The 17,501-nt window shown below is 37.6% G+C and overlaps 2 long non-coding RNA genes across 5 annotated transcripts in view; one reads left to right on the top strand and one right to left on the bottom strand.

Moving 5' to 3' along the window:
- LOC148132578 (uncharacterized) overlaps window positions 1-17,501 on the top strand; it is a 147,407-nt gene that overhangs the window by 20,577 nt on the left and 109,329 nt on the right. The gene's annotated exons all lie outside the window — the stretch shown is intronic.
- LOC148132579 (uncharacterized) overlaps window positions 2,392-17,501 on the bottom strand; it is a 35,856-nt gene continuing 20,746 nt past the window's right edge. For 2 of the 4 annotated variants that reach the window (XR_015748241.1, XR_015748239.1), the window contains exons 2-4: window positions 4,947-5,156; window positions 4,092-4,170; window positions 2,392-3,989 (exon numbers count right to left, since the gene is read on the bottom strand). This is a non-coding gene — a long non-coding RNA (uncharacterized LOC148132579). Of the gene's footprint in view, window positions 3,990-4,091; window positions 4,171-4,946; window positions 5,157-13,894; window positions 13,939-17,501 lie in introns of those variants that run through there. The other 2 variants (XR_015748240.1, XR_015748242.1) reach the window with 2 other exon arrangements.

Raw genomic sequence — 17,501 nt, 5'->3', positions numbered from 1 at the left:
ACGACCAAATCGGGTTGCGACCAAAGTTAGGGAACGAATTGTGGTTGTGACAATTCCACTGTATTTTCCACAGATTCTGTGTATTTTCAAGGCAGGTGGTGGTATAAAATAAAGCTGTCTTAATTTCTATAATTACTCCAGTAAACCTTTAATTAATGTTCTGAGGAAATTGTCCCAGCACTATTTTACAGTACTCCCAATTGGGCAAGTCTATGTGGTGTAACAGTAGAGAAAGAGGTATATTAATCTTTTAGTCTTCCAGGAAATCAATACGATAGTCCTTGACTTATGACCATTTGTTTAATAACTGTTCAAAGTTACAATGGTTGCTAAAAAAAGTGATTTATGACTGATCCATGCACTTATAACCATCACAGTCTCCTTGAAGTCACATGATTTTGATTTAAGAACTTTGGAATCAGCATGTTTTTTTACAGGGGTTGCAGTGACCCTGGATCAAATGATTATCATTTGTGCCATTTTGTCAGAGGGCTTCTGATAAGCAAAGTCAATAGGGGAAGCTGGATTTGCTTAACAACAATGGCAAAAAATATCATAACATTAAGCTTAACAACTACATTGCTTAGTGATAGAAGTTCTGGTATCAGTTGGGTCATTAGTTGAGGAATACCTGCATTTCTATAGCAATAAATAAATATTAAGAATTAGGCTTGAACTTCAGAAAACAAATGATACCCAGAATCCCAAAACTTTGAAATTGAAATAGAGTAAGTGGTTGTAATGTGGCATGTTCCCGACTTAGCAGTCTGGTCATCTCATTTTGTCTTATTTCTATTATTATTCCTCACTCATAAGCAGTCCCCTCAGCATAATTTCTGTGCAGGCTGAGCTGAATGCTGGTTCCAACAAAGAGGATGAGCTAGTTCAGGACCATCAGAAAGGGGTGACAAGGGACATCAAGAGGTTTTGGAAACCCCAGTGCTGAAAGGGATGCACTCCAGGGAACTTCGGGAAGTGGGGAGAGTGATCAACTAGATGAGGACCCACCTGTGCAAGCAGGAGATGGAGGTGACCAGTTGCCGTTGGTCAGTTTGGAACAGTAATCCATGACAAGACTAGCTGATGAGGCACAGCAGCAATTGGTTGACTCTGTTGAAGAATAGTTCCCACCCTCCCATCTCCGATCCATGGACAAGAAGAGCTGAACACCAAGAAGCACAGCAGAGGTCAATGAGGCTACTCGCAAGGAAGCAGCCTCGCTCTCTCCTAACAAGAAACACCAGTTGGGGTGGATTTAAGCAGGCAAGGAAGGCAAGTGGCTGTCACAGACAGACAACCATCCATTTTTTTTATGTGACACCTTCGGCTTCTTGCCTCGCTCTTGTGCTTCATCTCGGTGCCTTGTTCCTGTGTTGTAGGTTGTGGGCTTAATTTGAGGAAGATGTTGTTGCTTTGACCGTATTTCTGAGACTCCTGTTTCAACTTGGACTTTCTTGGAGAGAACTGCTCTTTTCTTCATTGTCCTTCAGAAACATTGAAGCCAAACTACTGGCATCCTTTCAGGTTTGCTTGCTGCTATTTCATGCTTCATGCTCAAGCCTCACTTCTTTGTGGCCAGCCAACCGACTCCTTGTTGCTGGTGCCTCAGGTGTTGCACTGTCTCTGTTAGCCACACTCCTTTAGTGAACCCCTGTTGCCTTTGTTAGTAGACATCTGGTCACCAGACGTCTGGACTACTTTTCGGCTCCTACCAATTGTGGGAATTGACTTCAGTTTTGGGGAATGCTATATAGGAGTTTGTTGTGAAATAAACACACTGAATCTCTCTTGAGTGCTACTTGTGTGGATTGGGACAGGATAATTATCTGGCATTCTCACCTAAAAAGTTCTCCATTGTATTTCTGAGTCTACTGATACATTCTTTGTATGGATGAGCACATACAGTAGAGTCTTGTATTTAAATCTTGTTAACAACAGCCTGCTAAAATGTTGAATTTTATTTCAGTATCTGGTAATGACAGGAAAGCTGAGTCATGAATCAATAAGAAACTCTTACAAGAAGAACCATTTCAGGCTAAAAATGACAAATTCGGGAATTTCTGTTTGTTGTCTTCTGTTTCTTTTTAAAATAGAACCAAAACTGTTCTTTTTATGAAAATAGTTTTGAAGTCCTTACTTTTCCAATGGTGCCATTGGGCACTGGAAAATATTTGTTCATTTATTTAATGTCTGTTCAACAGTGTAGTTTAAAAAGTAGTCAATCCTTTTCATAGATATCATTGTCATGAAACCAGTCCTGTGTGGCTTATGCTACTCATGGTTATGATAAGGACAAAAAAGTCAATTTAAAGCAAGAATACTATGGCCAAGGACTGTAATAAACAGAACAACATCACTGTAATTAGGTCTATACAGAAGCCAATCAGTGTGTGAACTAAATGATGTAAAAACTTTGACCTACAAAGAAGTATGAGGTCAAGGTGAAATTCAGAGAGGCTTAATGCATTTTTTGCCTTCTGTTAACCTTATTTATCTCAAATGGGACCACATGCATGGATACAATTTATGATTATCTCTTGTTTTTTAAAATAGTAATTTTATTTTAATTAATTTAATGTACACTTCCCAGATTCGAAAAGTTTTTATGAGGTGTCCATATGCATAAATAAATCAATACATCTTTCTCAAGTCTTAGATTGGGCCTAATATTTTAAGTATCTATTCTACTGGAAATGTCTTGATTGATTTTGACCTGGACCACTTACAATTTTAATAAAGCCTGTAAACCAAGAAGTAATGTCTTTTTATGTGTATGTCAAGATTGAAATGCTAATATCTTTTGTAATTTTTAAAAAAATTAGTTTTCCTTTATTGAGAAATACATTTCATCCAAACAATTTGGGGAAGAAATAGTGAAGTGGAAAAATGGTTCCATTTTTACAAGTGCAGCACATACACTGAAATAATTCCTATCTGGACAAAGAGAGAATTTGAGATTGCCTATAAGTTTTCCATCCAGTTGCTTCTCACGAGGAAACTGCAGTGTACAAAGGAAAAAAAATCCAGAAATAATTAATATAAAAGCACAAAAATGGCAAGCAGATATAAAAACTTCTATAAGTCACTCATTAGGTGAGATGAGCAACTTTCTTTCCAGTGGCAGCTACTTAGTGAGTAGAACTAAGAGAAGAATACAAAAGTTCAAGGAAAAACAAATGGCTTGAACGTCGTAGGGATCCACAAGGTAGGGTTTGCAAACCCTCTTCCCAAAACTAGGCTACTTGGAAATAACCATCTTGTCTGGAGTAGACCATACATCTGAAAATTTCTTTTCAAATGAATTGGCTTTTTCTGAAAACTTTTGACCTTCAACTGTAGAAAGCACCATTACAGCATTAATGCACCTGAGAACCAGTTTGGTACACTGGTTAAGGCAATGGTGATGACTGGGGAGATCTAAATACTGCCAACTTTGAGAAACATTGTATTAAGAGAACAATAGAAACCAAGATACTATGAGTTCTAGTCCTTTTTTAAGGTATAGAAGCCAGCTGACTGACTATGGGCCATCATTGTCCTTTAGCCCAATCCACTTCACAGCATTGTTATTGCAGGGAAAATAATAGGAGGGTTCATTATGTTCACTGCCTTCAGTGGTAAAAAAATACAGGTAGCTTGTACATTTCAATAAACATTTTGTGGGCTGCCCAACAAGATTTTGGATCAGGTTAACATATGCATAATCAGGACCAGGGAGCATCTGCTTCATTTCTGAGGTTAAATCCTGCTTGGTACTTCATTTTGCTCTTCCTTTTTAAAGACTATTCATACAACAAGCACATGACAGTTAACAGATAATTCAGCAATTATTTTTTAAGCTCAAATTGAATATAAATATCTACTTAAAGCCTCAACCTGTCTGGAAGAACTGAGTTGCTTCCTTAATTTCCTTTCTCTTGGATGCGTGACCTTTTCAGTCTGCAACTCATAGAATTGGGCCTGCCTCCTTCTTTTAACTGGTATGAAATCTAAATGGAAAAACAGGAGAAAAATACAGTGAACAAATAAAATAACTTGTTGATGATTAGGGAACACAAAATTGTGGATCCTTTTCCCCAGTTAGAAAGTACTTTTGTCCTGTTCTCCCAAAGACCATGTGGTGGCAGTCCATGTCAGCCCACAGTGTTCACTGGATGGATGTTCCTTTTCCTAAAAAACAAAAAATAAAAAAAAACCAAACTTGGCATTCTTCATGACAAACACATCTGCTTCAAGTGCCAAATCATTGCTAAGCTTCTCAAGATTGTTCTGAGAAGGTCACAGTAGACCTCTTCTAAATCTAATGTAGTATAATAAATGTAATCTAAGGGAACACAAGCTTCAAAATAATAAATTGTTTCTGAATATGCTCACATGTACTGCTGGTATTTTTTTATTTCCAAAAGACAACAGATCATACAGTGTTGATTTCTTCTGATTCTACTCCATTGAGATTAAATATATTCTTCCAAATATCAGAGCTATCCTCCTGGAATATCACTTTTGTTTCTAAATTATCTTATTTGAGGGTCTATTTCACTGTATATATATCCTAAATCTAAAAAGATTTTTTTTCCACTAGGTTAAACAAGTTTAAGAATTTTCTTTTAATAAGCAGCAAAATAGTGATTAAAATTATAATTTTAGAAAGTCACAAATGCAGATCAATTTGAAATAAAATTTGGAAAATAAGAATCCTTCCCATGGGAAAATTTAGTTCTGAATTGGACAGTAGAAATTCGTGTAGTCAAGATTAAAAACAAGTTGTAGCAATTGTTAATATAGAAATAATTATTGTTGGATTTCCCTCAGTATCTGATTTAGTATTTTTCTCTTGTTAATTTTCTTTTTATATTGTCTTTTGTGTCATTTTTTCCTGTTTTATTTTATTTTTTCTTCTTGTCGTATTAATGCATGATTATAATAATCCTCCAGGGAGGCACTACCTTGATATGGTTGTGTGTTTTGTATGCTCTGAGGAAGTTGATAACTACATTAGAGGTTCAACCCTACTTTGCAGGTCTCATCAGAGGAACAAGATGAAGAACATCTCTCTGATAAACAACTTGGTGAGATGTGCTTTGCAGAAACCCATAGTGGATCCATTGTTGCCCAGGTCAACAAGGACCACATTAGGTGTTTGAGTTCCTGGACACCTGGTGACAAATGGAATACAGGAATCAGGATTGTTGATTGAACCCCTAGAATCAACAACTGTAGGACTGCTGGAAGAAAAGGTGTTTACCCATTGCAAATATAAAAAGATTAAAACCAAATAAATAACAGTCCATTATTACAAACCAAGTCCAACAAGAAGATATTTGAAAATAATGCATCAGTTCTGGAAAGAACATCCAGAATAATAAATAACAGAAAAAAGGCTAGCAGAGCAACTTCAATTTATAAGACAAAATGTATTCACAGAAGCAGAATTGGAAGAACTGCAAAGGTCTACTCAAGGCAAATATATATGATCTATCATTTCCTCTCGGCTGACTCCCTCTAGTTTGTCCCTACAGTCTGAGCTATTTTCTGGCAATTCTTTGATTTCTTTGTCTTGAGTAGACCTTTGCAGTTCTTCCAATTCTGCTTCTGTGAATACTTTATTTTGTCTTATAAATTGATGTTGTTCCACTAGCCTCTGTTCTCTCTTTCTCTCTGTATGTGTATGAGAGCGAGAGGGTGGGGTGGGGGACGACACACCAAAAGTTCCAAAAGCTCTGTTTTCAATTGCTTTTTTCCCAACATTTACAGTGTAAAGTAGATTAAACTATTAAAACCAAATTTAGAAGGGAGAAAAGGAGTCAGTTGTAAAGTTTTGAGGATCTTCTTTTTAAAATCTTGGTTAATCTTTGTATTTTGATTCAGCTAATTTTTCATTTGATTGTTTGTTTGCACTGAGCTGCTTTTTGAAATGGTTTACTGAACTATGGTACATCCTGGCTGTGGACAAATACCATCTGCATCAAGGTAAACATATATATATGAAAGAGACTTTGCTTAAAGACAAAAAGGCTTTTAATAAATTAATGGATTATATTAAATCGAAAGTTTAAACTGAATACTAACAAAAAAAACAAAAACCTGTGGAATGTCCTTATAGAAAGAAGCCAATAAGAAAGGAACCATTCCTTTGGCCTAATCTTAAATTACCACTGGATAGTAAATTCTATTGGCTGTCATGTGAAAATCAGATGAACTCGTCACATTTTATGTTTCCATGTCTGATTGAAATATATGGATTGGAAAAATTCCACAAGAAGAATCACATTTAGAAGAAAGATGCTCTCCAGAGGAATTGCATTGAGTAAAAGATTTGAAACAAGGCAAAGCAACTAACAATCTCTCCTATTTGGGACATTCTCAATTGTGCTCATACAGCATATATGCCACCCAGTCAGAGACAATTTTTAGGAACCATATAGATTGAATTTATCCTTGATGATCTGACTCTAATCTGATCTTTCAGCTCTTCCAAAAGTACATCCACTATAACAAACACCATCCATCCTGCTGCGGATTGTCCTCTGTTTATATTGCCTTCCACCTTTCCCAGCATTAAAGAGCTTTATCCTTGCATAATGTATCTGAGATAGGATAAATTGAGAGGTCATTTGCGCCTTAAGTGAGAAGTTTGGGTTGATGTGTTTGATGATCCATTGTTTTGTTTCCTTGGCTATCCACAGTATTTTCAGGAGTCTTTTTCAATACCAAACTTCAAAAACACCAATACTATTCCTATCCTACTTCTTCAAAGTCTAACTTTTATTCCCATAGATTATATCAGTGAATACTGTTACTTGCATCATTCTGTTCCTCAGTTGCCAGCACTATTTCGATCTTGAAAGGTATAGACCAGGGATGTCAAACTCAATTTCATCGAGGGCTGCATCAGGGTTGTGTTTGACCTCAGGGGGGATGGGGTGGGAATGGTCAGCTCGATGTCACTCGTGTCAGGGATGCCTATGGGTGCCTGAGCTTGGGAGGTTTGTTTTCATTGGCAGAGGCACCGTGGCCCAGTCCTTCACTGTTTCCAGAATGAAAGTACCCCAAAGGCCGGATCTGGGCCTTGAGTTTGACATCCCTGGCATAGACACATTGCAGCATTTTAAATAATATTTTCCCTTATGAATATAGAAGCTGAATAGTGTAGGAGAAGTGGGATTTCTACTTATGGAAATGTTTAATTATTTAAAACATTTATTTGGGAAAGTTTTGAAACAGAATATGCTTAAGTAGTATAGCTACAAGTTCTCCTCCCCAACATTATCATTATTGGGTTAGATCTAAACTTGCTCATTATACAGTAGACTAAACCTACTCAAAATCAGCATCACTTCTATATATAACTGATTGCACAATGATAGAGATAGACATACAGACTAGATTTGGAAACTCATGCACAAATTCAAAGAGTGAAATTCATCTGAAAAAAGTGACTGTGGAAACACATTCATTCCTGCACATAATGGTTTATTCTGATACTTCTGTGTGAGTGATCTACTTAAGAAGATTGAATTCTAAACACCGTTTTAGCAAAATCCTCCAATTAATATTTTGAAATGTAAATGTTACATTTTAGTCAACATAGCAAAGAAGGAAATAGAGATATTCTGAGTATATAGAATGACACTATCATACCACAAGCTAATTGTTGGGGTAGATTTGGATTACTGTTTCTCTTAAATGTTTATCAAATACTACAATCCTAAGGCAAAATAAAATCCACAAAAATCCAACAATCAAAATCTCACAAGAAGGCAGTTGCAAACTTCAAATGTATTATTGCCAAGAAAACTATATATGTGGGTCATCTGCATTTGACCTTGTCTTAAAAGAAGATTTATTTTTTATCATACTAGGAACTTTGAAACTGACTAGGGGGGAATTATTTTTCTCTCAGGTCCTTATGTACCTGAGAACTGGAAAGGAAACACTTTTTTACAGTATTCATTCATACTAATAAAGAAACTATTTATTCATTCAATAGTCAAATTCCTTGTGTGTCCAATCACACTTGGCCAATAAAGAATTCTATATTTTTAGTCCATCAGTCTGAGACAAGAGGTCCCACTTTGGCAACTTTAAGATTTGTGGACTTCAACTCCCAAAAGTCCCCAGCCAGCATGTGTGGCTGGGAAATTCTGGGAATTGAAGTCCATAAGTCTTAAAGTTGCCAAGGTTAGAAACCCCTTGATCTAAGGCATCAAATACTGAACCACTTGAAAATTCTAATTATATTTATAAGCAGCTTGAAGCAAGAATAGCATTCCTTCTAAATCTATGGTCTGTATTACATTCAATATTCAGTGAATATTTCTTAAACTAAGCCAGGGGTAGGGAAACTTGGCTCTTTTATCACTTATGGACTTCAACTCCCAGAATTCCTGAGTGAGCCATAAAAGGTTCCCCATCCCTGGCCTACTGGTTTTTCAGTTGTGGGGGAAATCAATTTTTGACTTGAATGGGACTGTTTAATATACAAATGTAGGACATATGTCCTACATTTGTATATTAAACAGTCCCATTCAAGTCCTACGTTTGTATATTAAACAGTCCCATTCAAGTCCTATGTTTGTATATTAAACAGCCCCATTCAAGTAAAAAATTGATTTCCCCCACAACTGAAAAACCAGTAGGCCAGGGATGGGGAACCTTTTATGGCTCACTCAGGAATTCTGGGAGTTGAAGTCCATAAGTGATAAAAGAGCCAAGTTTCCCTACCCCTGAACAAAGCAATTGCCAGAATGTGATAATATCTGTGTTTGTGGCATCTTCTGAGGACCAATCTATAGCGTAGCTAGTAGCAGTAGGTTGGTTTCCAGCCTTGCTCAAGTTGACTAGAGCTTCATTGAACGGTTTATATATTGGTTTGAAGCTGTGCGCTCTCTTTTTCTTGTTCTCTTTTTATTTCATAGCCTTGAGGTGTTAGCCAGGGGATAATTTTAAACTGCAGGTTTCAAATCTATTTCAAGGTGTTCATGTGCTACAGAGACAAGGAAGACTATCTACAAAAACCATTTATCTTCACAGAAAAGCAGGGGGATCTAAATAGACTCAACTCCTTTCACTTACCTACTTCACATTGTAACACAGGGACAGATCATATTTTTGCAGATAGAAGTTTCATTTTGTATTTTTTATCCCAACTTTAAAGATTGCAGGGATTGTGGCTGATGATTTAATGATTTCGTTGAAATGGGTGGTGTTGAAATGTTCAGCATGTTTTATGATAGTTAGGGAATTTATAGGACAATTAAATGTAGAATGTTCTCAGAGGCCTAACATATCCATTCTGTCCCTTATTTTTAAGAAGAAGAAAAAAGATAAAAATCAGGTTTTGTTTGTTTTTTGCTATTTCAGTGGTGCAAATCTTTAAGTGAAGTCATAAAAATTGACCAGAGGTTGAATATAGACTGTAGCCCATGGATAGCTGCCTCTTATTGAAGAACATGGATAGAAATGTCCATCACACAGCAAAACTGTGATGTAACTTTATGATGCTAAAAATAAGGGAATAGTGGTTCTTTTTCTTGGTGTTTGTTTATCAGTTGTTTGGAATACAGATTCTATCAGCTCCAGTGTCATAGCTGAGAGCAGTTTTAGTCCAAAACTTTTGGTTCACATAACAGGAGAGAAGCCTATTCTGGTTTAATACTTGGTTTCTTATAGGTCACCTGAACTCAATAATTCAGCAGAATACTTATTTGAACTTGCAATACCAAAACAGAATTCCTGTCTATAAGAATAGGTCCCTCCCCACAAATTCAATATTGGCCTTGAGAGTGGTGAGGCAGTGGGTCGGGGCAAGGAATAAGGCTAGAAAGGAAACAGAAGGGACAGGTCAGGTGCACTGTGGGAAGGAGAGAATGTTGAGAACAGGGGTGGGTTATAAATATTTTTACTACCGGTTCCGTGGGTGTGGCTAGGTGGGAGTGGCTAGGTGGATATAGCCATGTGACTGGGTGGGGGTGGCTTCTTTCTTTTGCCCCCCCAACACTCTATTTTTTTGCCTCCTGGGCTTCAGAGAAACCTCCTGGGAGCCCATTTTTGCACAGCATCGCACCCCATCCCCGTATGCCCCTTTTTGCCTCCTGGGTCTCAAGGAAGCCTCCTGGGTGAAGCAATAAGACAGCGAGGGGGATCCCGGCACAGCTGATTGTTGAAATAGTTGATCGTCGGGAGGAGAGAAAAAAAAGAAATACTGGTTCGGTTGAACCAGGTGCTGTTTTTTTACTACCAGTTCGGTTGAATGATAGCATTTTTTACCCCCGATTCGCCCAAACCAGGCCAAACTGGTAGAATACCACCACTGGTTGAGAGGAACAGAAAGTGAGAGGTCAGGAAAGACAATATAGAGAAAAGGTTAGGATTTCCATTCCTTGCTCAGTTTCTTTCTCTATGATAAAATCTCCTTCAAGTTGTTTTACTCCAGGTGATTTCATGGCTATGTCAAAATGGTTTGCCATTTTTGTTCCTAGATTATATTTTCATTATTATGGTTGGTTGCCCAGTCAACCAGATGTTTAGACTGGATTTGACATTTTTGACCATCCATCGAGACCATCCCAAGCTCTTGGGATAAAGCAGATCACAGGATGTAAGCTGTTCCATGTAAACCTGCTTTTTGCAATTGACAGTCAAGCTATTTTCTAAAGCACCCGAAGGCCAGACAAGGAATAATGGATGGAAATTGAACAAGGAGAGATTTAACCTGGAAATAAGGAGAAACTTTCTGACAGTGAGAACAATCAACCAATGGAAGAGCTTGCCTTCAGAAGTTGTGGGAGTATCATCACTTGAGACTTTCAAGAAGAGATTGGACTGCCATTTGTCAGAAATGGTGTAGAGTCTCCCGCTTGGACAGGGTTGGACTAAATGACCTACATGGTCTCTTCCAATTCTGATTATCTGTTATCTGTTATTTTATCAATGCCAATGGTGTTCAAGTGCTGTTATTTTATCAATGCCAATGATGTTCAATGTTTTGGGATTGCACCGAAGATGTACCCTGTTACTATTAATACTACCTTTGATGCTTTCTCTTTTTTGCCATAGTTTTTCTACTTCTATTGGCAGGTTGTTTGTGATTTTCTCTAGTTCTTTCTATTAAGAAATTAATTATTAGTTAATGTATTTCTCTGTTCACAACAGGGGTGTCAAACTGGTGGCCCACGGGCTGAATGAATCATGCACAGGCCACGCCCACCCCAGCTCTGTGAATGGGAAAAATTTCATGAAACATCACGTGACGGCAACGTGATGCCGCGAGTTTGACACCCGTGGTTCACAACAATACAAGGTCCCAGCTGCCAGTCCTTTAGCTAGTGTTGGCCTTCATATGTATCAAATTCTTTCCAAGAACCTGAAATGTCATAATGTATTGGCAGAGTATATGTGCGGTTCCAAGCAGTGCTGCCTTTTGTAATTGACAGATGGAAATTTTGTCAATGTGCAAATTTTCTAAGTATCATCCAAGGCTTTTTGTTTTAGGGTTATCTCAGTTTTGACTTCAATTTTAAGATCTTGAGATCTACAAATATTGATGATGATGGTAATGATGATGATTTTTCAATTTTTTCAATTCAGAATAGAGCTTGAAGGAATCCTGGAGGTCTTCCATTCCAACCCCTTGCTCAAGCAGGAGACTCTACCCCATTTCAGACAAGTGGCTGCCCAGTCACTTCTTAAAAACCTCTAGTGATGAAGCATCCACAACTTCTGAAGGCAAACTGTTCCACTGGTTAATTGTTCTCACTGTTCGGAAGTTTCTCTTTAATTCCAGGTTGCTTCTCTCCTTAATTCCAGGTTGCTCCATCCATTGTTTCTTGTCCTGCCCTTTGGTACTTTGGAAAATAAGTCGACCCCCTCTTCTTTGTGGCAGATCCTCAAATACTAGAATACTGCTATCATGTCACCCCTATTCCTTCTTTTCTCTTGACTAGTCATACCCAATTCCTGTAGCCATTTTTCATAAGTTTTAGTCTCCAGGTCTTTAATCATCTTAGTTGCTCTTCTCTGCACTTTTTGTCTCAACATTCTTTTTGTAATATGGTAACCAAAACTGGATGCAGAATTCCAGATAGGATCCAATGCTGATGGTTTTTTTGTTAAGCTACAATCCTGACATTTCCTACATTTTTCAAATCCAAGAAGTGGCCATGATGCTTATTTGTTGAACTCAGCCAAGGATATTCCAAAATTGCCACTTAGCTGTGCACCTCCTTCAAAACTCTTCCCTAAGCTTGTTTGCAAGTGGTAGAGCTGGTCAATACTTGTTAAAATGAACATAAGGAAATGAACAGGTGCCTTTTTTCCAGTTGCAAAAAGTGGCAGTTCTCATGAAGAAATACATTCACAAGAGGGAATGAGAACCAAAAAAAATATTCTGATTTTGGCTCATAGAGCTTGTGATCCAACAAGCCAAACATAACTCACCAGTCATGCATTTATGGTGGCCGCCCGCCAGGGGCTTCACACGCGCACACCCATACATTAGCACATTTGTACTTTCAGGCAGCCAGCAAAATGAAGAAGTTTATTAAGCCTCTGACAAGCCACTCTGCATGACAGAATGCCAGTATTCAATATGATAGACCTCAACATTGCACACTGCATAGGCAATGCAGTATTTGATTTACCAGTTCTGTTTAGAAAGCAGAGGAAAGGAAAGAAAGATAGGAAAAGGGTAAATTGCTGGCAAGTTCAACAAGTAGTGTGGCTATTTATCTTTTGGTATCCTGGTTTCACTCTATCATCCTTATGTCACAACTGGAGCTGAGCACAATATTTACTTCAGAACTCCAAACTCTTCTGAACTGAGATTTCATTCCAAGGTTCACTCAGTTTATGAACATCTGCCAGAACTCTTGAAAGTTTGGCAAACAGGAACCGAGGTTATTCATTTAACTTGAAAGGAGGCAAGCCTACTGCCCTAGATAGCCTCACAAAACCTACTTCCATTTCCACCCATTTAAAATCTCAGCTCATCCACCACTCCCCAACACCAGCCAATCAGAACCTAAGGCAAGAGATTCCAGAGGAAGACAACAAAGCATGATAGAATGATACAACTTTAGTGTATAACTTAATTCTAATGGTGAGGAAAGACATCATTGCCTGTAGCTATGAACTATTGGTATATGGCTGCCAGCTTTGAAATTAAGGTTACTGAGGAAGGATGGATGGAAGGAAAGAGGAAAAATAAGTAGTAGTTTAGATAATGCTGGCTGGGTGACATGGATTTTAGGTAATATTATGAGCAGTTCTGTAGTTGTCTTGGTCCAACATATTGAACTATAACCTGGTTCAACACATTGAACTATAACTTGGGTAGCCACAAGGACTGTTCTACCATAATGTGAAAATTTAGCCAGATGATTGGTTTATGGTTCAGGTAAACCATGGGGGGAGATTGTCATGCAGACTATATTTTGATGCTGGGAAAAGTACTTTTTATCTTCCAGAGACTTATATCAACAATAGGTGAACGCTGAGGGCCCAGTGCTTCAGTGGTATCAAATTTGAGTTTGAGTTATGTCAACTTGAATCAGAGATGGAAGGCCTGCATGTAATGTGCGAATGACCTTGGGAGTCAGGGAGAAGAGATTCAGCCAAGAGTACAGTCTGATAAGAGGCATCTTAGCCCACAGTAGGAAGGGCAAGTGGCTCAGAAGGGACTCTCTCTAACTGCATAAGGAGAAATGTATTTTCAGACTTGCAAGATACTGTTAATGAAATCTTACAATAGAGTAGTATTAGCTCATCTACCTTTGTTTCCTATCTGATCTAACTCATAAGACTGACACTGCAGCATTTCAAATATTGCTGAATTAGAAGTCCCAGCAGGCCAGTCAACATGACCAATGTGAGGGATGCTGGAAGCCATACTCACCTCAGAAATTCCTTGCTTTGTGCCTTGTATCTCATGGTCAGTAAGACAAGATACTTGAATCCACAAAGATTTGGATTGGAGTTTATGTGTTTACATGTGTACCAAATTTACTGTATTTCATTTTACATATGGAAGGAGGGGGGAGGAAAAGAACTGGGTAAACCAGTCTTGCAAGTAGTACCCAGGATGAAGAAATGAAGCTATAGACTTAATCTGAAAACACTCTCAAATCAAGAGTGAGCACTCTTCAGAGCAAGACCCCAAAATGTATAGTCCTCCAGAGAATCTCACCGTTTTCTCCAACTTTCAGAATGTTAAATTTCCCTGGTAAGTAACTGCCTATGATTACACAACACACTGAATCATAGACCGCCTAATTTTAGCCTAATTAGTTATGCAATACTAGACTATATGGTTGATGGAGATTCGATCATCTCTTTAAATCAATGAGCCTTGCAACTAGTAGGGCAAATGGCCAGGATTAGATTAGGAGAAGGGTATTCACACACTGCCTCTTGTGTCTGTTTCTCACCTGGCCAAATGTTAGTCACTGTGTGTAGGAGACAAACCAAACAGTTTTTCTCTGCCCTTCACGTTAATTTCCTTTCTTCAAGATGCCGTTTAAAGAAAAATAGGGCTTTTGTATCCTCATGTGTTTTCTAATAAATCTAGCTTTTATTTCAAAAGATGAATGCATGTTAGCATTAATTGTTAGCCCCTACTCTGCATCCAGGACAACAGTATTATGACCATTGTCTTTTTACAAGAGGACAGTGTACTACTTTAGAAATATATTTTCCAGCAGTCCAATTATTCAGCAGTATATTCTCTAGCAAGGGCTGTTCTTTCACTTTTAGTCAGCATGATCTCTAGACATAATACTGTAAAGTGTCCTCAGAAAAAGAGTAGAGCCATAGTAGACAGCAATTCTAATATTTAGAATGACAACTTGTCCAAATGCCTTATTCTGAATTGTCCTTCCTCCAGAGCAAGGCAATTTGACTAAGGTGACCATAAAAAGGTTGTTTGGCATTAGCACAGGGAATTTTTGTGGCAGTGCCGATCACAAATACTGGAAGGATTTGTTTGCTCCAGAGAAGAGAGTAGAAGTTATAAAGGAAATAGTGAGCCCAAGTAATGAATTTTTCTGAAAACTTGACTTCTTGAACTATTGCTGGACATCATCCTTGGTGTGATACTTGGTGCAATTCTTAATTCCATGTCTGTTTCTTTTATTTTCCTGTGGCCTTTTTTTTCTTTTCTGTTTTTGGAGAATGCAATCTTTTGCCTCATCTTTTATTACTTTTTCCTTGTTGGTTCAATAAGTTCACCTTAGGGGATGCTGGAACTACAACATACCTCTTTGTTTCTTACTGATGAAGAAATTAAACTAATTTGAAAAACATGGCAAGCCATGTTGCACTTCTCTGTTTGCATCTGGTATACTTTTGTATGTAATTGCTTCACAGTTTTCTTCCCCGCCCCTATATTAACAGAAAACAGAATGTTTTTAAAAGATCTCCACTGAAGGAATAAACATCTACCAAAAATTTGAAGTGTGTTTTGTTTTATCTTTGTTTTGTTTTGCATCTTTTGGAACAAGTAAGAGATTTTCCTCACATAAGTTTAGAAATGCATCCAGGTTTCACAAAACTATATCAAATGATTGGGCCTCTGAATGGGAAAAACTCAGCTACTGCAACCTTCCCCAAGACTTTAAGTTTTCCAGATGTGTTGCACTGGAGTTCTTGGAAAAGTGAGGAAGGCTGGGAGACTTTGACTTTCAAGAAACACAGAAAAAAGAAAACAAAATTATAATTTAAAAGGAAAACCCTGTGTTTTCTTACACAATGTATTGGAATACAACACCACTTCAATTCAGTATTCCAGACCATGCGCAGCAAACTGCTACCCAAGAGTATAACAAATGAAGCAATGTCAGTTGAAAGCTGAACCCAATTTTTTGGAGGGGGGGGGAAATAATAACAAGACAGAATAGCACTGTAACACTTCCAAGAAAAAGATGGATAACTGTTACTTTAAAACACAGTATATTCCAGCTGTTTAAAGTTTAAAGATAAGTTCCTATAAGTAAGCAGTGACTACAAGATAAAAAACATTGTATGGTGGCTTTCCCCTGTGCTGTAGGATTTAGGCTTTTAAACCTGGGTTGCAAAAAATCTCTACAGCCATTAGATGGCAGCAAAGAAATTGAAGAACCTCTCTTTGCTGATATCTAGTGGCTATCCTGTGATCTGCAACTCAAGTCTAGTAATTCTATTTTAACTGCTTGCTGCTTCCCCTTCAAATGTTCATTAACTTGTTTCAGGGGAGATAGGGCTACACGGGCATCATATTCCTGTTACTCAGTTCAGTAATCCATCCTACATTACAGAGATAAATTTTGGGTGTATAGGATACTCATCCACAAAAAAAGTGATCCACAATCACATTTTAACTTTAAATGTGCAGCCTATCTGGGATTCAGTGTTTCATGCATATCCACCCCAATGGATTTAATTGAGAAAATGTTAATAATGTAACCATGGAAAAGCTTCTTGGTTCTGGAATGTGGTCCTTTAACCTTTAAAACTGCCAGCTTTAGTGATTCTAATCAGTGGGGAAATTTTTGAGTTACTGAATAAATCCATACAATTTCTTCATTGGAAAATTGAAAAAGCTCCTGGACCTATGTTACATTCATGGCTAGGGAAGAGGGAACTTTTAACTGTTTCTTCTTTCTCTGACATATTTTTAATATGGGTCATCTGGCTTTTTTCATTAGCTTGTGATTTACATTCCAGGGACTGCTACAATTTATGCCAAGGTACATACAAACTTTGTCCATGTCCCAATTGAAGTGCGTTGGACTGAAGCTGGAAAACAATTCACTTATTCTTTTCTAATTAAAAACATCTTCCTTTTCTATTTTTTTAAAAAAAGGTGAAGTAGGGAAAGGAGAATTAGCCATTTAGCAATCTGGGCAGAATCACTTTCTTAGAAAAAATAAAATGAAAGTATAAAATGCATCTTTCTGTATTAGGGAATTCAGGAATTAGGAACAGGTTGCTGATTATAATAGTATTCCATTACTATTCCATTTATGCACTAAGAAAGAGGCCATTGAATCTTTATCAAAAGGATAGGCTATCTGTTTCCTCCAGGGATATGGATGCCTTTAGTCCCTAGACACTAATCATGCTGCCTTAAGTTGATGGGCATTGAAGGAGAAGGAGAAGCTGGAAGGAGAAAGTCCTCAATTTATCTTAATAATATACTCAGGTAATGAAATACTTAGACATAACTTGCCCATCTCTCGCCGTATATGAACATTCCTCCGTTTTTATGCAGTACTATCAGATCTGAAAGGATATTGCATAACTTACTCCACCTCTATTTTCTGGCTTATTTATATTGTAATGTCCACAACAAGTCCAGATTTTCACATTTGTCAAAGAAAAATGAAAATAAATAATTCTGTCCAAGAGGCCCTTTTCCCACTTGTACCTAACCATAACACAAACATAATCCAGCAATCTCTTCTCTCTGCCATGACGTTGTCTATAGCTCATTCTCAACTTGTATTTGAGGCTATTTAAACTTATCT

The sequence above is a fragment of the Notechis scutatus genome, chromosome 2, assembly GCF_049901735.1.
Source record: "Notechis scutatus isolate UNSWTSFEM ecotype Mainland chromosome 2, rNotScu1.2, whole genome shotgun sequence".
NCBI lineage: Eukaryota > Metazoa > Chordata > Lepidosauria > Squamata > Elapidae > Notechis > Notechis scutatus.
The sequence above is the reverse complement of the archived record's forward strand: the minus strand, read 5'-3'. Positions and strand labels throughout refer to the sequence as shown.